The sequence below is a fragment of the Lissotriton vulgaris genome, chromosome 5 (assembly GCF_964263255.1).
Source record: "Lissotriton vulgaris chromosome 5, aLisVul1.2, whole genome shotgun sequence".
Classification (NCBI taxonomy): domain Eukaryota; kingdom Metazoa; phylum Chordata; class Amphibia; order Caudata; family Salamandridae; genus Lissotriton; species Lissotriton vulgaris.
The window spans coordinates 1,533,404,831-1,533,426,867 of NC_141693.1; positions in this window are offsets into that span (position 1 = coordinate 1,533,404,831).

Consider the following 22,037-nt stretch of genomic DNA (forward strand, 5'->3'; position numbering starts at 1 on the left):
AAAGACACCGTCTGCATGATGTAGTCCCGATCTCTAACAAAGAAGCTCATATATGGTGCAGAGTCTTTATATCTCTATGGCTAACGACATACTCCTGCTCCCATCATCATCATTGCAGGTTCTTCACCCGCTCAGTGCTTTGGGCACCACTAACTCAGTGACCAAAGAGGCCACACATGTAGTAGTGGGCCCCCTTGTTCGGTACTTTGGGAACAAGTCTAAAATGGCGTAAAACATATGCCCTCTGTCTTTTTTACACATGGGTCACGTGTGTAGTGACGGATGAGCTGAATGGGAGTGGTGTTGGTGTATACCAGCCATGAGGGAGTGTTTGTGTTGATCGGACAACTAGACCTGCAACTAAGAAATTACTAAAATGGAAATTTGGGCCTTATCCTGTTGTTGTGTTTTCCTGGTAGCGTAAGAGTGGTGTGTACTAACTTGTTCAGTATTAATTTACCATCTCCTTCGGGGCTTTTAAATGTTGGGTGAGGGGCCACGCCGCTCCGGGACACTGCAGGAGCTGGCCGTGGGGCGTGGCAGTCTATAGAACCTTCGAGGGCTCTGGGCATAGCGTCACGCACTCTACTTCATACAATACACTAAAAAAGAAGAACAAAGTGATGAGAGATGATGTGTGACGTGTAGCCTGGGTAATCATTAAATGGGTCTGGCAGTGAAGTGCGTACTTTTTTTGGAAAAAGCCTTTCGAGGTCTTGCAAAAGCAAGTCATCTTTAATAATTCCTTCTTGCTTCGTGTACATGCCAAAATATCTGATTTACTCATATATTAAAAACAAAAACTTTTTACACCTGTTTTTGATTGGTCGTGAAGGATTATAAGAAAACATATTAGCGAACAATCCCTTTCCTTCCGCAGATTTTGAAAAAAATTTGATTGGCTGTTGCCTACTCACGCCTATGTTATTCATGCTAATTTTTATTGACTTTCTTTTTTCTATGTGACGTTACGATAGAGTCACCATGTATGCAGCCTATTTTGTGACGCATTTTATTGCACACAGCATTTCAAAAACTAGTTGTGGTAGGGTGCTTTTAACTTAAACTGTGTACTCTGCTTATGAGTTTGTTGAGTGTAAATGTATTTAATTTTTTTTTCTATTTTCTATTCTATCATAATTGTGCTGACTTTTCTCCTTTAGCGTGCAGTACTATATTATATTATTTTATAAAATGTATAACTCTTGAAATCATCTTCGAAAGAAAAATGTAAGCATGTAAGCTGCTCTCCATAACAAAAGCAATGCGGCTCCTGAAGGAAGTGGGGAGCAGGCTGGGACGGTGGGGGCCTTGGGGCTCCTCCCACGGTCCCCAACTCTATATTTGAGCCCCGGGGTATGGGGTCCTTGGGGATTATAAAAAGAGTAGTGAAAGAGGCTATTTTTTAATGGTATATTTACCGTGCGAAGATCTGAAGTCGTCCCATAAGCGTACTGAAGGAAGGAAAAGAAAAATATTTTTCAGATGTTTTTGAAGTGTATGGTTTTAGATGTTGGGTGGCTCTAAAAAGAGCCCTTGTTTTTATTGGGAGATTTTAGTACCTACAAGTAAGTACCAATGCAGAGTCTAAAGTTCAAGGGGAAGACTTTGTTTCCCTCATCTGTAAAATGTACACCGTATCTCCTATAGATGTCATCCATATTGAAACGCAGACTGTTAGGTTTCCTAGCTTTTTCAATCTGTGGACAATAGTGGTTGGATCAGCTCCATTTCTGCCTTTGGCATATATTAGAATAGACAAAGGCAGTTTCGGGGAAAGTGTCATCAATTGTCCAAAGGTGTCCTTCATAAGCATTTCCAGAACTACCCCTGTCAAAGTGCCTAGGTCATTGCCACCACAGTGCACAATTATGAGGTCAGGGTGTTGGAGATGTAAAAAGGATTTCACCAATGGCATCAATTGGTGCCACTTTAATTCTCTCTGTCTAATCCATTTAATTTCTACATTTGGTAAACCTAGGTCTTTGTGAATTCCTTTCTGTTCTACGTACCTTTGGCTCCAGAAAATATAGCTGTGTCCAACAATACACACTGTAAACGTCTTGAAGAGAGGTCTGGATGCACTCAGATGGTCTCTGTAAAATGGCAGTTTGAAAAATAAGATTTTTCTAAAATGGTGGACAACATGCAGTTTTAAAAAAAGAAAAGAAATGATTGACATTCTACGCAAAACTAGGATGCATGTTTCTGTTTTTTAAAAGCCTGATTTTTATTAGTTAAGAAAAACTGATAGAAAAGAACGTTACATTAGATAAGCTGGTATATTCTCAAGTCAAGCACACTTGCTGTTTTAATCTGCAACAATGCATGATGAACTTTACACCTGTGTGCTCAGTTAGGTGTTCCCTGAAGTGTTTCTATGGTAACTGGCAAAATGTAGAATGGGGAAGGGTTGAATGTTTAGTCAGTTGGAAAGGGTTCAAAAGTTCAAGCAATATAAAAGTGTTTATTTGTATATGTGTGTAGATTGAGTGTGTTGTTTAGTGAGTCACCTTTGTGCAATAAAGTGCAGTACATTGTAGAGTAGTTAATAGTGTTGCTTCTTTAGAATTATGCTTGTGTTCTAAATCTACAATTTTGCAGTCAGTATACATACACTGCTGCATATACTTTTGGGAGATTTATAAGCCCCTTTTGAATTTTTGTTGTTGTATTCTTCTGTGTCTCCTCATATTCCTTCTATCTCCTCATTTTCCCGCCTCTCTGTTCATACTTCATCTTTCTCTTCATACTCCCTGATCTGTCATCTTACTCTTCCCTCTCTCCCTTCATATACTTTGGGACAGATTTACAAGCCCCTTTTACATCTTTGTTGTTCTATTGTGCCACTTTTTGGATGTAATGTTGGCAAAAGTAATGTAGTAAATTGCATATATATTTGCAAAATGAGTCAGGGTTGTTCACTGAAATGTAGTAATTATATACATGTAATGTAAACAGTCCCTTAACCGTTTTATAGTAGTAAATGTGTTTTGGTAAAATGCATGGTATCATATGTTTTTGTCTAATATCACACTGCATCTGTGTACATTAAGGAATTATATTTGTCCCTTTTTCCATATTTTCTACCCTCTCTTGTCATACTTCCCCCTCTCTCCTCTTACTACTTTCTCTCTCCTGGTACTACCCTTTTTTTCTTAGATTCTCCTCAGTCCTTATACTGCACTTCTTTGTGTTTATATTTTCCTGTCTCTCGTCATATTCCAGCTGTCTCCTCATTTTCTTACCTCTCTCTTCATATTTCATGTTTCTGTTCATACTCTCTGTTCTCTCCTCTTTCTCCTTTCTCTCTCTCTATATATACTCTGGGCAGATTTACAAGACCCTTGTCTATTTTGGTTGTTTTATTGTTTCACTTTTTTTGATGTAACGTTGGCAAAAATAATGTTGTAAATTTCATATGTATTTGCAAAATGAGTCAGTGTTGTTCACTGAAATGTAGTAGATATATACATGGAATGTGTATAGTTACTTAAACGTTTTACATTCGTAAATGTGCTTTGGTATAATGCATGGTCTCATATTTGTTTGTCTAATATCACACTGTGCGTCTGTGTACATTAAGGAATTATATTTGCCCCTTTTTCCATATTGTCTAACATCTCATTTCATACTTCCCCCTCTCTACTCTTACTCCACCTCTCTCTTGTACTACCCTCTTTTTCTTATAATACCCTCTGTTCTCCTATTGTCCTTCTTTGTGTTTATATTTCCCTGTGTCTCCTCATATTCCAGCTGACTTCTCATTTTCTCCCTTCTCTGTTTATACTTCATTTTTCTGTTCATACTCTCTGTTCTTTCCTCTTTCTCCTGTCTCTCTCTCTCTGTATACACTCTCGGGAGATGTACAAGCCCCTTGTGCGCTTTTGTTGTTTTATTGTGTCTCTTTTTTTGATGTAATGTTGGCAAACATAATGTTGTAAATTGCATATGTATCTTCAAAATGAGTCAGGGTTGTTCACTAAAATACAGTAATTATATACATGTAATGTATACAGTTACTTAACCGTTTTACAGTAGTAAATGTGTTTTTTAGTAAAAATGCATGGTCTCATATTTTTTGTCTAATATCACACTGTGCATCTCTGTACATTTAGGAATTATCTTCTCCCCTTTTTAAATGTTTTATGGTAGTAAATGTGTTTTGGTATAATGCATGGTGTTATATTTTTTTGTTTAATATCACATTGTGCGTCTGTGTACATTACGGAATTATACTTGTCCCTTTTTCCATAATTTCTACCCTCTCTTGTTATACTACCCTCTCTCTCCTCTTACTCCTTCCTCTTTTTCTTATATTGTCCTCTGTCCTCAAATTGCCCTTCTTTGTCTTTATATTTCCCTGTCTCTCCTCTTATTCCTTCTGTCTCCTAATTTTCTTCCCTCTCTCTTCATATTTCATTTTTTTCTCGATACTCCCTGTTCTGTCCTCTTTCTCCTTTCTCTCCCTCTGTATACACTCTATGCATATTTACAAGCCCCTTGTGCGTCTTTGTTGTTTTATTGTGTCAGTTTTCTTTACGAAATGTTGGAAGAAATAATGTAGTAAAGTCCATATGTATTTGGAAAATGAGTCAGGGTTTTTTCACTAAAATGTAGTAATTATATACATGGAGTATGTATAGTCACTTAAACGTTTTTCAGTAGTAAATAGTAAAATGCATGGAATCATATTTTTTTGCCTAATATCACACTGTGCATGTCTGTACACTAAGTAATTATATTCGCCCCTTTTTAAATATTTTACAGTAGTAAATGTGTTTTGGTAAAATGCATGGTCTTATATTTTTTTGTCTAATATCACACTGTGCATCTGTGTACATTAAGGAATTATATTTGCCTCTTTTTCTATATTTTCTACACTCTCTTGTCATACTCTCTCCTCTCTCGTCTTATTCCTTCCTCTCTCAATTACTCTTTTTATACTTTTTTTTCCTTCATACTTGCTCCTCTTTTTGCGTATTTCACCTACTATTTATATTCCCTCTTGTATTCCCTCTTGTCTTTATATTCACCACTGTCCTCATAGTTCTTACTGTCTCCTCATAGTACTCCCTCTCTCCTTATACACTCAGTCTTCCCTTATATTTGTCTTTTCTCCACATTTTTGTCTGTCTTTCTTTATATTCCTACCTCTTTCTTCATATATACTCTTCTCTTTTTATATTCTCTCTTTCTTCTTATTCTCGCTATTCTTTGCATATATTCCCTATTCTTTTCTCATACTTTTCTTTTTCTTCTCATACTCCCCTCTATATGCTCACACTTCTCTCTTTTCTTATACTCCATGCTCTCTACTGATATTGCCCTCTTTTCTTATTGTCACATTCCTCTTCTCATTCTCTCCCCTGTCCTTATACTCCCCCTTTTTTCATATTCTCCTGTGTCTTCTCTTACTTTTTCATGTCTCCTCATACTACTGCCTTTTTCTTATATTCCCTTTTGTCCTATACTCCTTTTCTCTGTGTTCATATTTTCCTGTATCTCTTTCTATTCCTTTTCTATTTTCATTTTCTGTCCTCTCTGTTTATACTTTTTCTTTCTGTTCATAATGCTTTCTCTCTTTTCTTACTCCTCCTTGACTCCCTGCATACACTCTACAGCACTTTACTCATATTCTCCTTCTTTTCATACCGACCTCTATCTTTATATTTGTTTCTCTTGTCATACTTCTGCCTCTTTCCTCATACATTTTTCACGCTTCATAATCCCCAATCTGTGTATACTCCTTCTTTTCTCCTCATACTGTATCCTCTGTTCTTGTACAGCCCTTTTTTCCTTATGCTCCACTTTTCCTCACATTCTCCGAGCTCTCTTCTGGTACTGTCCCCTCTCTCCTCATACACACCTTCCTTTACTAGTATTTCTTTTTTGTGCCTATACTTGCACCTCTTTCCACATGTTCCTTGTATTTCTTTATAGTCTTTCTCTCTCTTCTTATAGTGCCCCCTCTCTCCTCTCACTCTCTTTCTTTCTTCTTATACTCTTCCTTCTCTCCTCATATATCCACCTTTCTCTTCATACTCTCCCTTACCTATTCATACTTTCCAGTTTGTTCATACTCCCTTTATTGCCTTATATTGCAGTGTCTGTTTATCCTCCCCCTTTTCCTCATATTTTCCCTTGTTTCATACTCCTTCTTCTCTTGTTGTAAGTCCTTCTATTTCATAGACCCACCTTTGTCCTCATAATCTTCCCTCTCTTCTTATAAGTAATATAGTAGAGTATTTCATATATATATTTTTGTAATGTTATATATATTTTTTTATAATAGATTCTATTTATCAACAATGAAAAAAAATCATCATGCCTACAAAAGCTCAAAAGAGGAAAGAAAGAAAGGAAGGTGTTTATTTAAAGAAAAGTCATCCACAAGACTTACATTTAGAACAATGTGTTAACAGAAAGAAAAAACATCCTGGTAAGAGAACAAAGACTTCTCTGAGGAAAATATTAAACACTAAGAGTAGTGTGCACAAAGAGAAAAATACTATTAGTGTATCTGCAATGAAAAAGAAAAAGAAGAATAAAGAGAACAATTATGGAAAATCAACTTCTGAAAAAACAGTGTATAGTAAAACGAGGAAAAACCTATTTATGGAAATTAGGAAAAAACTGTTTTATAATAGAGTTGTGTCAAATTTGGTTAAGTAAGTTAAGAAATGTAAAAAAAACAGCATTTTATAAGAAGAAGAAACGAATAGAAAATGTAGTTGAGAAAACTTTGGAATTGAAAAAGAAATTATTTGTTTTAGTAATCAATAGAATTCGATCACTAGATAAGCCAATCCATTTAATGAAAGCCAACAGTAAGTGGAGAAGAGTAATTTACAGAAGTAATTTTTCTGAGGTTTTTTTGGGTGAATAGAAACATAGTTCAAGTTCTGAGACTTTTTTTTAACGAAGAGAGTTATCTTCAGAGTAATGACTTGTTGCATGCAGTTTACACTAGTGGTCATGCTTATGAGGTTAAAAAAGGTTGTCCTATTGAGAAAGAGAAAATTGTTCCTAGAAATGCAGAAGAGGTGTCAGCTGATGAAGTTTTAGGGAGACGTCCATAAGCTCCAGTGTACACTTGGAATTGTCGTAGTATTTGTAGTGTGCAGCAAGAATCTATAATTTTTTTTACGCAATTTCTTACTTAACTATACTAAGAATAGTGTTAAACAAAAGATTAATATGTTGCAAGGACTAGACCCTTGAAGAGTGAGAGAAAATACTGGTTTGCAATGTCATTCTCTGGCTTGTCTTTCTAAAAAAGTATGTTGAAGTGTGTTTCACCATTTCAGGATGTTAGCAGTTCATCATACTCAAATGAGGAAATTAGTCAGAACGTTGTATTATGCAAAAAGTCCAGCACTAATATTAAAAAAGTTGAACAGTGCTCTTTTGCATGGATCTGTATCAGATGTAACAAATGTTTGTGATGAAATTCAGGTTAGTTACTGTGGTCCTCAGGAAGAAAGTGCAGAAACTGAGACATTAATAGAAAGAAAAGTGGAAGAGAATGTACAATGTTGTAGTGTTTAACATTTTGAGCAATAAATTACAAAGTTGAAGGTGATTTCAGGTGAAAGGCCAAATTATTCTTGTATCTGTTGTCGACAAACTCATTATAAAAATCAGACCAGGACTGTTGATTTGTATTTAAAAAGTGAAAGGTAAAATAACAATGAGTGGAAGGATTTTGCAACTTATTTGTTGGTAGAGAATTGTTTTGATCTGGGTTCTGATCAGCGTATTTGTAAATATTGTTAAAACAAATCAGATGAGAACAAAATGCCTGCTAGGGCTCTGAATAATAATTTTGAGTTGGTAAATATTCCTTTGGAACTGATGGATGTAAATACCTATGAGTCTATTCTTATTCAATGTGTGCATTCATTTCAGGCTATCGTTCGTATGGAGCCTAAGACAGAGAAATTGCCTCCTTCAGATTTACAAAGAGGATTAACGGGAAGAGTTGTGTATTTGCCATTAGATTTAAAGAAAACTATTGAAACAATTGGTGTAAAAAATGTTGAAGATGAACCTCTAGTTGTTTTATTTAATGGCGTTCCTACTAAGAGTAAGAAAATCTGACAAGAATTAGTGGATGTTAGGGAAGTGAAAAAAGCAACGTTGTATCTGGTAAAAAACTATTCAATACTATAAAAATGTGTATTGGAGAAGAAGATAGTGACTCGCCATCTGGACAAATTGAAAAAGTAGATGAGTCCAGAACTGAACAGATCTACGAACATTATAGTATTAATCCACTTCATTCAAAAGAAGTGATAGGGAATACTATTGAGTTATTCCAAATGAAAGTCGCAAAGGGAAGTCCCATTAGTGTATGGGAGAAAAGCTTGGAAGCTCGTTGTTTCCCTCAGTTGTTTCCAACAGGGAAAGGAGGACAATATGATGACCGACCTTTGCAGATTCCTGCATCTGAATACTGGACATCAAGGTTGTATGCAGAAGATCCAAGATTTCAACAATGTATTCCGTATTTGATTCATCTTTTGTTTGAGAGTGACTTGTCTTCACTTTCTTATGAAATGAATCATATATTGAAAACAGGTGTACATCTACAAAAAGTTTCGGCAAAGGAATTCATGGATAAAGTACAGCAGTTTCGGAACCTCAGCTAATTAATCTCATGGCATTTCAGCGTGGTACCAATGAGTACAGGTACCATCGTCACAGAGAACTTAAATGTATGCTAAGGAATTTAGGAACTCCTACATGGTTCCTTACTCAAAGCTGTGCTGAATATGCTTGGGATGATTTACTTCAATTTCTTCGAGCAGCAAATCCAAATATACTAAATATGGATGCATGACGTTACATCGCAAACTTTTACAATGCACACCATTACAACGTAATTTTTACAACGCAGATTCCTTTACAACGAATGCCTTAACAACGCATGACATTACATAGCAGATGCTATTACAACGCATGCCATTACAATGTAAGTGTAGGTAAGTATATTATTTTATAAAAAAATGTAATTAATACAAATTTAATTAATTTATTAAATTAAATTATTTTTAAATTAATTAATTTGTACATATATATATATATTTTTAAAAATAGTTAAGGTATTTATAAATAATATTCTAACTCCAGGGGAATGTAATAGTAGGGTAAGTGCTGGATAGTGTAGGGAAAAAAAATACTTAAATTTTATTTTTAAAAGAACTATTAATAATAAAGAACTATTATTATTAATTTAAAAACTGAACCCTAAAAATACCCCAGTTCCCCAAAACCCTAAAAATACCCCTGTACCCCAAAACCCAAACCCAGCCCAGAACCCTAAAAATACCCCTGTACCCCAAAACCCAAACCCAGCCCAGAACCCTAATAATACCCCTGTACCCCATAACCCAAACCCAGCCCTGAACCCTATATGGCTGAGATACCCGCCACCCCCTCTCAACACAATCCCCAAGGATGGGAAACCGGAAACAGTTCGGAACTTTTGGAAGACGGGAGGGAGTGACCCTCCCGGCCGTATTTATTAAAATATGAAACAAAATTAAAACATTAAAATAACAGTTTCATATTATGTACAATTTCATTACCACATTGCGATGTTTGGCTAACCTTAACATATTCTCTAATACAAAGGTTCTCCTAGCCGAACTAACATCCTACAAAACATTTAACTTGAAATTTTGAAATTGTACATCCTAACGTTTAAGGGCCAACGGCAAGGTCGTAACCGGTGTCAAGATCCCTAAACCAGAAATATCCCCCTCACTTGTGAGGGGCGACCGCACAGAGGTGTACCTCAAGTGCAACTACCAATTTCCCTTGACTTGACGGGGGCCCCAATAAACTCGACGCCACTTAAAGGTCGTCCGAGGACTCGTGTGAGGTATCTAGAAGGTAGCGTAGACCCCCCCCCAAACCCCACACAACTTACCACATCTGCCGTCGCAGATGTCCTGGCCCCGGGAAATTCTCCAGGAGGGGGCTGTAGCCCCTCCTACCCAGGAAGGGGCCTTGACCGCCTTTCCTTTCCTTTCGGCGGCCCATCCTTAGAAGGGACCGCCTCCCCGTTGAGGGGCCAATGGCCACCTCCCTCGAGCGCTCCCATCCGTAATGGGTGACGCCCACTCATAGGGATCTTCCAATTAGTGCTCACCGATCATGACCTTACCGCCCGACCAAAATAAATACGACAATTCTAAACTAAATGACTAATTTACTTAAAAGACAGTAACAACAACAACTTTATTAAAAGCATGCTTACTGATCAACACTAGAGCAGGATTACTTTATTTGCAAAATATACCACAAATTGACCATTCTTTATTGCATATTCAAAGTTATCACGATAATAATCCGAACCTGCAAACAAAATTAGAGTTACCACATCAAACTTTATTCAAAACCACTTGCTGTCCTCAGGGGCTGGTGGGTGGGTCAAAATTGGCTCTTCGTTCCGTCTCGAGCTCACGTGCAGCGAGGTGGTGCAGCTTCAGAGCACAGGAACAAGAGGATGCTTCCTTGGCTTGTTGCTCCTTTTATCCGTCTTCAGGGCGGGCGTAAACCCGCCCCTGCCTGCCCCAAGGGCGTGGCCGGCCGCGTCAGTGTCTAGGCCAGCCCACTCCAGGGCGGGAAAAAGGCGCGCCCCGGCTACGCCGCTTCGGGCACACCAGCCGAGACTCGCCTCCCGCCCAAGATGGCTTCCCGGGGGGATCGTGGTACTCCGCCATACGTTCGGGGGGACCGAATGGTCGCCCCTTTCCATATGGCTGAGATACCCGCCACCCCCTCTCAACACAATCCCCAAGGATGGGAAACCGGAAACAGTTCTGAACTTTTGGAAGACGGGAGGGAGTGACCCTCCCGGCCGTATTTATTAAAATATGAAACAAAATTAAAACATTAAAATAACAGTTTCATATTATGTACAATTTCATTACCACATTGCAATGTTTGGCTAACCTTAACATATTCTCTAATACAAAGGTTCTCCTAGCCGAACTAACATCCTACAAAACATTTAACTTGAAATTTTGAAATTGTACATCCTAACGTTTAAGGGCCAACGGCAAGGTCGTAACCGGTGTCAAGATCCCTAAACCAGAAATATCCCCCTCACTTGTGAGGGGCGACCGCACAGAGGTGTACCTCAAGTGCAACTACCAATTTCCCTTGACTTGACGGGGGCCCCAATAAACTTGACGCCACTTAAAGGTCGTCCGAGGACTCGTGTGAGGTATCTAGAAGGTAGCGTAGACCCCCCCCCAAACCCCACACAACTTACCACATCTGCCGTCGCAGATGTCCTGGCCCCGGGAAATTCTCCAGGAGGGGGCTGTAGCCCCTCCTACCCAGGAAGGGGCCTTGACCGCCTTTCCTTTCCTTTCGGCGGCCCATCCTTAGAAGGGACCGCCTCCCCGTTGAGGGGCCAATGGCCACCTACCTCGAGCGCTCCCATCCGTAATGGGTGACGCCCACTCATAGGGATCTTCCAATTAGTGCTCACCGATCATGACCTTACCGCCACAGGCCGGATAGTTGACCGGCTATCCGGACCCCCCACAACACTCCTACCTAAAGGTCATGTCTTAAAGTCTTTAGCCAAGCTATCAGGTCTCCTATGAGTAACTCGTTCCCCACCCGGGACAAATGAACACCATCCCCCAAATACATACTGTCACCAGTAATACAACCATGCGAAATAGAATGCAGTGTATTGGAACGGAACAATCTACTCACTTTGTTATTAATTTTTCTTACTGAATGATTCAGAGCAGAAACAGAAATAGCCCCCCGCCATACTTTTCGTGGGATCATATGGGACCATGCAATTGTGCACCCTGGAACTCTCCTCGCTAACCAACTTACAGTGGAAAGCATCGCCTCAAGAAGAAGTCGTCTACCAGTGGTGACCAAATCATTGCCCCCAAGATGTACTATGACTATAGACGGCGGTGACCTCGTCCGCCCTAGCAAACCCTCGAAAAATGATTGAAACTGGTCAATACAGAGTCCGCCCCTTCCGTAGAAGGACACACTGTACCCGTATTCCCCAGCCACGTGAATCATGTCACCTGCTTTGAATACGTCCGCGGCACGCCTCACGTATGAGTGGCCCACGACCCACACCTCCTTTTTCACAGCCGGTGATGTCTGACCGCTGGCCCGGTGTTGGGTCGACTGCATAGTCCGCCCCGCCTCGTAGGCTTGCGCAACTGAAACCAAACAAAAACAAGAAGCGTGAGTACATCATTACAGCTTCACAACATGTGCAACCGCACATACCTTTTATAACAATTGGAGGACCAACGCCCCACACGTTTAACTTGTTCTACATTCAGACCCCTGGCTGTAGCCTCTGTAGCAGCCCCTATCCGAAAGGAATGGGTCCCAAGCTCGCCCGGGTTCAAGCCCGCAGCGGCAATCGACATCGCAAGCACCCGCTGAAACTGAAACCTCGTCAGTGGGGTGGCGTCAGCGGGTCTCAACAAGGTCCCCCCCCATGATGCCACCCTTTGTGCTAAATATTCCTCTACACAACTCACCGGGCACATGGAGGACCCGGGAATCCTTTGTATGATTATGCAATCACCCATCGCACCCTGATCGGTCTTGGACCTGACAAACGAGACAGTCATTGTCCCCCCTCTGACCTGAACGTGCTCTCGGCACAGTCCCCCCATCACATCCTGCTTGTTCCTTGCCACTAGTTCGCTTACCCGCATAGCCCCATGGAATGCCAGCGTAAAAGCGGCTCGGAATAGCACTGTTTCATACTGGGATGAACACGTTGCAGGGAGTATGGATAATAACAGGGCCAACCTATCCAAACCTATCAGGCGCCTTTCATCTACTCTGCGACCCTCAAGGCGTTGCCACCCACGTAGCGCTTTTTGCCCAACGAAAGACGCTGTCGGGTCCTGGATCCCATGAGCCCTAGCCACAAAGGAAATGGCGGCCCGATGCCTCTGGGCCGTAGCCACTGATTTGCCTGCCTGATGTAAAGACAGCAGGAATTTCACTACCAACTCCTCCTGGCCCCAAAGCTCCCCTCTAGCAGCCCCCAAAAAGGCCCAATAGGAACGGAACGCCCCTTCATATGCCTTCCTCGTCCTGGGTGCTAAACTCTCTCCCATGAGGTTACGAAGTTCGGGGCACCGAGAGACCAGAGAGCTTCGGGAAAGGGTGCCGCCACCGGGTTCGCTGTGGGCAGAAAACCCCAGAAGGCCTGCATACAAAAACGAGAAAGCGCATCAGCCGCCTGGTTCATCACCCCCGGCACATGTCTTGCCTTAAATAGCACATTCAATTGCATACACAGTAATACAATTTCCTTGAGCAATCTCAGAATCCATTTGCATCGTGCTGCCTGGCTATTGATACACTCAACCACGGTCATGTTATCAGACCAGAATACCACAGAGTGATCTCTGAACCCCTCGGGCCAAGTTCTCAGGGCCACCAGAATGGGGAAAAGTTCCAGAAAAGCAATGTTACTTGTCAGTCCACTATCATGCCACCATGACGGCCATTTTTGTGCCGACCACTGAGTGCCGAATATGGCATCAAAACCAATGCTCCCTGCCGAATCTGTCCACAGCCCCAGCTCCTCGGAGGACACCGCCGGTTTGTTCCAGACAATTCGACCATTGAAATCCGCCAGAAATGCCAACCAAATGCGCATGTCCTGGCGAACCTCTGCCGAGAGCCTTGTGCGATGATGACCCTCCTTCAGGCCGACCATGGCTTGAGCGATCGAGCGGGAAAAGGGGCGGGCCATCGGTATTACTCTTAGGGCAAAATTCAACTGTCCCACCAATTGTTGTAATTAATGTAGCTTAACCTTAGACTCACTTATACACGTTTGCAGGCATGCCCTGAATCTTAACACTTTGTCTCCTGGTAAACGAAAACAACCTTCTTCAGAGTCGAGCTCGATCCCCAGAAACTCGAGGCAAGTCGAGGGACCCACAGTCTTACCTGGTGCCAATGGCACGCCAAATTGATTCATCAAGACACAAAATTCAGTCAAAAACTGTCCACATTCCGGATCCCCGGCTGCCCCCAGAAACAAAAAGTCATCGAGATAATGCATAACATGTTGAAACCCCGTCTTCTTTGTGAAGACCCATTGCAGGAAACAACTGAACTTTTCAAAATAGGCACAAGATATAGAGCACCCCATTGGCATACACCTATCCATGTAATAGTGACCCTGAAACATGAAACCAAGGAGACGCTGATCGTCTGGATGTACCGGGAGCAACCGGAACGCTGACTCGATATCAGATTTTGCCATCAGCGCACCGGGCCGCAGGTGATTCAATATGGCTACGGCCTCATCGAAGGATGCGTACCGCACCGAACACACTTCCGGGTCTATCGCATCGTTTACGGAAAGACCACGTGGGGCTGATAAATTATGTATCAGCCGAAACTCACCCGGGTCCTTCTTGGGGACCACCCCTAAAGGGGAACAAACAAAGTTAGCAACTGGTGGCACATTAAATGGACCGGCGACTCGACCTCGAGTAACCTCTTTCCCGATCTTTTCCTGTACCACGGTCGTATGTTGCAAGACCGATATTTGGTTTTTACATTTCGCTATACCCTGAAACTCCCCCACTGGGATGCGGAAACCATATGAAAACCCGTTCTGCAACACCCCAGCGGAAGCGTGATCCGGGTATTCGCTGAGCCAGGGAATCATTGCCATGGTATCAATCGGAGTAGGTAAAGGTGCCCCTCGGACTATATCAGACCTGTTTGGCGCCTCCTCTACCCCCGTTATCACCCGTTTTGGCTCTGCACATGGACTCAGGATGGGATGATTGCCCACACCCACCACATTCGTGCCTAAATTTGCATGACCCCTGGGGCCTCGTACATTTACCCCTGTTAAAGTTCCAACAAATCCCCCTTTTACCTGCGTTGCCGATCGGCCTCGAGTGGTTGTCGTTACTCGTACCCGATCGAAAGGGCGTCCCAGCATATTGGCGGGAGGATTCACCCACGCTACTCCCTACCAATGGCAACTTCAACATACCAGTATCTTCCATTTTGGACCAAGACACAGAATCATAACAATCCCAAGTTAAGTTTTTATCATGTTCTTTCGCTTTCCTGAAAATATTATCGTAACAGAACCATTGATTGCTGTCGTGTGATACAGAATACCCCATGATCCGTGACTGATAAATCGGCAATTCGGACAGCAATTCGGGCCTACGTTCACCCATGATGGATGTAAAAATCCCCCACGCTCTGCCCCAAGTGCCAATGTTTTCATTTACCTTAAAGGCGGCCATCTTTGCGCGCCAAACACTCGGATGCATGAGCTCCTTCTGGCTCTTAACATGCTCCATCTCATAATGATCGGTAAGCAACGAGAAGATGTTTATATGCTCCTCTGCCCATATCTTCTCTTTAATAGCCAAAGGGACATGTTGACCCAACTTTTCCCTTCGTGAGGGTGCAGACTCATCCCTCGCAATCGGCAATGGCCGCTTACCTGAACCGGAAGCTGTATCTGCGACTGGACCTGTCCCAGGTGGCTTCTCTACTGCCGCAGCCGGCGCTGGTGCCTTCGCCGCTTCCCTTGTTTCACGCAGTTGCTTCATGAACACCTGCGCGTCGTCAGCCGTGGCGCCCTTGCTACCTTTACCCAACCATGCTGCTAATTGTGCCGCCAGCTCGGGCGGCATATCCTCCCCGGACACGGGGGTGACCACCACGGGAATCGGATTCCCCTCTTCCGGCACGGGAGTTGGTTCTTCGAGTGGGGTACAGGGAACCGGGATGTCTCCCCCAGCAGCTCCCCTTCTGGGCCTCTTGCCTTTTCCTCCCGGAGCTGCTCCTGCCAAAGGACGTTTCGGTCCCCCTTCCTCGTCTTTATCCGCCATTCGCCTCTTTAGGTCGGTCACCTCTTTCATAAGAACACGCAGCATCTGGTCGGTAGTCATTCGCTTTCCCGCTTTCTTGGGCATCCTCCAACAGAGTATCTGCAAAACAAACAAGAAAGATTACAACGCTCAAAATTGGCTCTTCGTTCCGTCTCGAGCTCACGTGCAGCGAGGTGGTGCAGCTTCAGAGCACAGGAACAAGAGGATGCTTCCTTGGCTTGTTGCTCCTTTTATCCGTCTTCAGGGCGGGCGTAAACCCGCCCCTGCCTGCCCCAAGGGCGTGGCCGGCCGCGTCAGTGTCTAGGCCAGCCCACTCCAGGGCGGGAAAAAGGCGCGCCCCGGCTACGCAGCTTCGGGCATACCAGCCGAGACTCGCCTCCCGCCCAAGATGGCTTCCCGGGGGGATCGTGGTACTCCGCCATACGTTCGGGGGGACCGAATGGTCGCCCCTTTCCAAAAATACCCCTGTACCCCATAACCCAAACCCAGCCCTGAACCCTAAAAATACCCCTGTACTCCATAACCCAAACCCAGCCCTGAACCCTAAAAATACCCCTGTACCCCAATGCCCAAACCCAGCCCTGAACCCTAAAAATACCCCTGTACCCCAAAACCCAAACCTAGCCCTGAACCCTAAAAATACCCCTGTACCCCATAACCCAAACCCAGCCCTGAACCCTAAAAATACCCCTGTACCCCATAACCCAAACCTAGCCCTGAACCCTAAAAATACCCCTGTACCCCATAACCCAAACCCAGCCCTGAACCCTAAAAAAAACCCTGTACCCCATAACCCAAACCTAGCCCTGAACCCTAAAAATACCCCTGTAGCCCATAACCCAAACTATATATATATAAAATTACTTTAATTAATTTATTTATTTATTTTTAATATTTTTGTAATTAAAAAAAGGTTAAATAAAATGATATACTTACATATACTTACGTTGTAATGGCATGGGTTGTAATAGCATCTGCTATGTAATGTTATGCGTTGTAAAGGCATTCCTTGTAAAGGATCCTGCATTGTAATGGTGTGCGTTGAAACAGTATGCGTTGTAAAAGTTGCGTTGAAACGGTTGCATACCACTAAATATTGAATACAAGACACCTGGAGAATTGTGCTTTTTGGATCCAGTTAATGTATGCAGGCATTTCAATCATAGGTTCGAAGCTATGATGTCTTTTAACACCAATAAAAAAATCCTCCTCTTGGAAAGGTTTTGGATTTCAAGGAGTATCAAGCGAGAGGTGCTCCTCACATACATATGCTAATATGGATCAAAGACGCTCCAAAATTTGGAACTGAGTCGGATGATACTGTGCTGTCTTTTATTGAAGAAGATGCTACATGTGATATACCCAAAAGTACACAAGATAAGGACTTAATACAATAAGTCTTAGGATTCCAAAGCCATCGTTGTGGGAAATATTGTCGTCAAAAGTACAAATCCAAGTACAAGTTCTACGCCAAATGTCATTTTGGATTACCATGTCCTGTAATATCGAAAGGAAGAGTGAACAGTTTTATGTCATCTTTGCGACATACTATCACAACAAAGAGTCAAAAAAATACCTACAACTTAAAAAGAAATAAAGAGTCAAAATACATAAATGACTACAACCCAGTCATTTTGTCCATGTGGAATGCTAACATGGACTTTCAATATGTTGCGTTGTTGCTCGATATGTAACATCCTACATATCAAAATCATAAAAGACAGAAATGAAGGAGATGTGGGAAGAGATTTCCCACGAGAAGAGTCTAAGTAAGAAATTATATAGTTACAGTTTGAAGTTGTTATCTCATCGAGAAATTGGAGCGTATGAATGTTCAAATTACTTATCATCTGCATGTTTTTACTCCAAATCTAGAAGAATCATTTGTGTGAACCTAGGTCTTGCAGAAACACAAAATCAAGTACTTAAATCTGTACAAGAAATTGAATATTTAGCTAAAAAATAGCCAGAAAGTACAGATATTGTGAAAACAAATATGTTGGATATACATTATCCAAATAGAAGTCATCATCTTGAAAAAATGTGTCTATATGAAGTGCTTCAGAACCATATTTTATTAATGTCTCAGTTTCTGCACTGTCTTCCTGAGGACAAAAGTAACTAACCTGAATTTCATCACAAACATGTTTTACATCTGATACAGATCCATGAAAAAGAGCACTGTTCAACTTTTTTAATATTAGTGCTGGACTTTTTGCATATTACAAGTTCTGACTAATTTCCTCATTTGAGTATGATGATCTGCTAACACCCTGAAATGGTGAAAAACACTTCGACATACTTTTTTAGAAAGACAAGCCTGAGAATGACCTTGCAAACCAGTATTATCTCTCACTCTGCAAGGGTGTAGTCCTTGCAACATCTTGATCTTTTGTTTAACACTTTTCTTAGTATAGTTACGTAAGAAATTACGTAAAAAATCAATAGATTCTCGCTGTACACTACAAATACTACTACAATTCCAAGTGTACACTGGAGCTTTAGAACGTCTCCCTAAAACTTCATCAGCTAACACCTCTTCTGCATTTCTAGGAACAATTTTCTCTTTCTCAATAGGACAGCCTTTTTTAACCTCATAAGCATGACCACTAGTGTCAACTGCATTCAACAAGGCATTACTCTGAAAATAACTCTCTTAATTAAAAAAAGGCTCAGAACTTGAACTATGTTTCCATTCACCCAAAAAACCTCAGAAAAATTACTTCTGTTAATTACTCTTCTCCACTTACTTTTGGCCTTCATTAAATGGATTGGCTAATCTAGTGATCGAATTCTATTGATTACTGAAACAAATAATTTCTTCGTCTTATAAAATGCTGTGTTTTTTTTAGATTTCTTAAATTCCTTAATCAAATTTGACGCAACTCTATTATAAAACATTTTTTTCCTAAAGTCCATAAATAGGTTTTTCCTCCTTATACTATACACTGTTTTTCTGAAGTTGATTTTCCATGGTTGTTCTCTTTATTCTTCTTTTTCTTTTTTGTTGCAGATACACTAATAGTATTTTTCTCTTTGTGCACACCTCATAGTGTTTAATATTTTCCACAGAAAAGTCTTCGTTCTCTTACCAGGACTTTTTTTGTTTTTGTTAACACATTGTTCTTCATGTAAATCTTGTGGATGACTTCTCTTTAAATAAACACCTTTCTTTCGTTATTTCCTCTTTTGAGCTTTTGTAGGCATGATGAATTTTTTTCAGTGTTGATAAATAGAATCTATTATAAAAAAATATATATAACATTACAAAAATAAATATATTACATATTCTATTATATTACTTATAAGAAGAGAGGGAGGATTATGAGAACAAAGGTGGGGCTATGAAAATAGAAGGAATTACAACAAAAGAAGAAGGAGCATGAAACTAGGGAAAATATGAGGAAAAAGGGGAGGATAAACAGACACTGCAATATAAGGGGATAAAGGGAGTATGAACAAACTGGAAAGTATGAATAGGTAAGGGAGAGTATGAAGAGAAAGGTGGAAATATGAGGAGAGAAGGAAGAGTATACGGAGAAAGAAAGAAAGTGAGAGGAGAGAGGGGGTACTTTAAGAAGAGAGAGAAAGACTATAAAGAAAAAAAGAATGAATATTTGGAAAGAGGTGCAAGTATAAGAACAAAAAAGGAATACTAGGAAAGGACGGTGTTTATAAGGAGAGAGAGGACAGTACCAGAAGAGAGCACAAAGAATATGAGGAAAAGTAGAGTATAAGGAAAAATGGGATGTACAAGAACAGAGGATACCGTATGAGGAGAAAAGAAGGAGTGTAAACAGATGGGGGAATTTGAAGAGTGAAAAGTGTATGAGGAAAGAGGCAGAAGTATGACAGGAGAAACATATATAAAGAGAGAGGTCAGTATGAAAAGACGGAGAATATGAGGAAAGTGCTGTAGAGTGTATGCAGGGAGTCAAGGAGGAGTAAGAGAAGAGAGCAAGCACTATGAACAGAAAGAAAAAGTATAAACAGAGAAGATAGAAAATGAAATTAGAAAAGGAACATGAAGAGATACAGGAAAATATGAACACAGAGAGAAGGAGTATAGGCCAAAAGGGAATATAAGAAAAAGGTAGTAGTATGAGGAGACATGGAAAAGTAAGAGAAGACAGAGGAGAATATGCAAACAATGGGAGTATAAGGACAGGGGGGATAATGATGAGAGGAATGTGATAATATGAAAAGTGGTAATGTCAGTAGAGAGTGTGGAGTATAGGAAAAGAGAGGAGTGTGAGCAAAGAGAGGGAAGTATGAGAAGAAACAGAAAAGTATGAGAAAAGAATAGGGAATATGTGCAAAGAATAGCGATAATAAGAAGAAAGAGAGAATATAAGAAGAGAAAATTATATATGAAGAAAGAGGAAGGAATATAAAGAGAGAGGGAGTACTATAAGGAGACAGTAAGAACTATGAGGACAGTGGTGAATATAAAGACAGGAGAGGATATAAAGAGTAGGAGAAATATGCAAAAAGAGGAGCAAATATGAAGAAAAAAAGTATAAAAAGAGAGGATAATATAAGAAAAAGAAGATAGAATAATGAGAGAAGAATTAGTAAGACGAGAGAGGAGGGAGTATGACAAGAGAGTGTAGAAAATATGGAAAAAGGGGAGAATATAATTCCTTAATGTACACAGATGCACGGTGTGATAATAGACAAAAAAATAAGAGACCATGCATTTTACTATTTACTACTGAAAAAGGTTTAAGTGACTATACATACTCCATGTATATAATTACTACATTTCAGTGAACAAACCTGGCTCATTTTCCAACTACATATGGAATTTAGTACATTATTTCTGCCAACATTACATTAAAAAACTGACACAATAAAACAACAAAGACACACAAGGGGTTTGTAAATCTGACCAGAGTGCATACAGAGGGAGAGAAAGGAGAAAGAGGACAGAACAGGGAGTATCAAGAAAAAAATGAAATCTGAAGAGAGAGGGAAGAAAATGAGGAGACAGAAGGAATAAGAAGAAAGACAGTGAAATATAAAGATAAAGAAGGGCTTTATGAGGACAGAGGACAATATAAGAAAAATAGGGTAGTACCAGGAGCGACAAAGGAGTAAGAGGAGATAGAGTGGAGTACGACAAGAGAGGGTAGAAATTATTGAAAAAGGGACAAATATAATTCCTTAATGTACACAGACGCACAATGTGATATTAAAAAAAAAATAAAACACCATGCATTATACCAAACACATTTACTACTATAAAACATTTAAAAAGAGGCGAATATAATTCCTTAATGTACACTGATGCACAGTGTGATATTAGACAAAAAAAATATGAAACCATGCATTTTACCAAAACACATTTACTACTGTAAAACGGTTAAGTGACTGTATACATTACATGTATATAATTACTACATTTCAGTAAAACACCCTAGCGGTCGTATATGGGCGCGGTGATCTTGTTTGCGTGACGTATTTCCGTTTCCGGGCGCTATGTGTAATCTCGCGAATTGTGCGGCTCGCTAGTACAAGTTTGCGTGTGATCGCGGGGAAATCTCACGCAAACTTATCAAAGCTATCGTGAACGGGCTCGGCCATCTTGTTTTTCATTCATTGCTATGGTTCTGGGCATCCTTTCTGTGCAGCAATCCGCAAATTCCACGAGCGGAACAGATTTTACGCTCATACTTAATAAAAAGATAGTTAAAATGGTGTCATTTTTTTAAGAAGCAAGAGAAGAAATAAGATAGTGACTGAAAACAATACTCGCAGCTCACCTTTCTGTCACTGGTGTTTTTTACCACATGCTGGACATAATGCACCCTGAAGCTCTACATCTAAAAGATAATAAAAGAAAGATGTTATGATTAGTAATTGTTACCATATTAATTTGGAGTTAGATAACATTGCGCTTTTATACATGTTCCTTCTCACATTTCTACAAACTATTTGTATTGGTAATATTCCGGACATTAACGCTATTATAAAAAACGTTCCTGCTATTGGGGAAAAAATGTTATACACTATATAGGAGTGCGTTCGTCTAAAACGCAAAGTCACGTTTTTGTATCTTGTCTGCTATAAACCTGACTACCTCCGATGCCTCACTGCTCACCTTTTCGTGGAAAAGACACCGTCTGCATG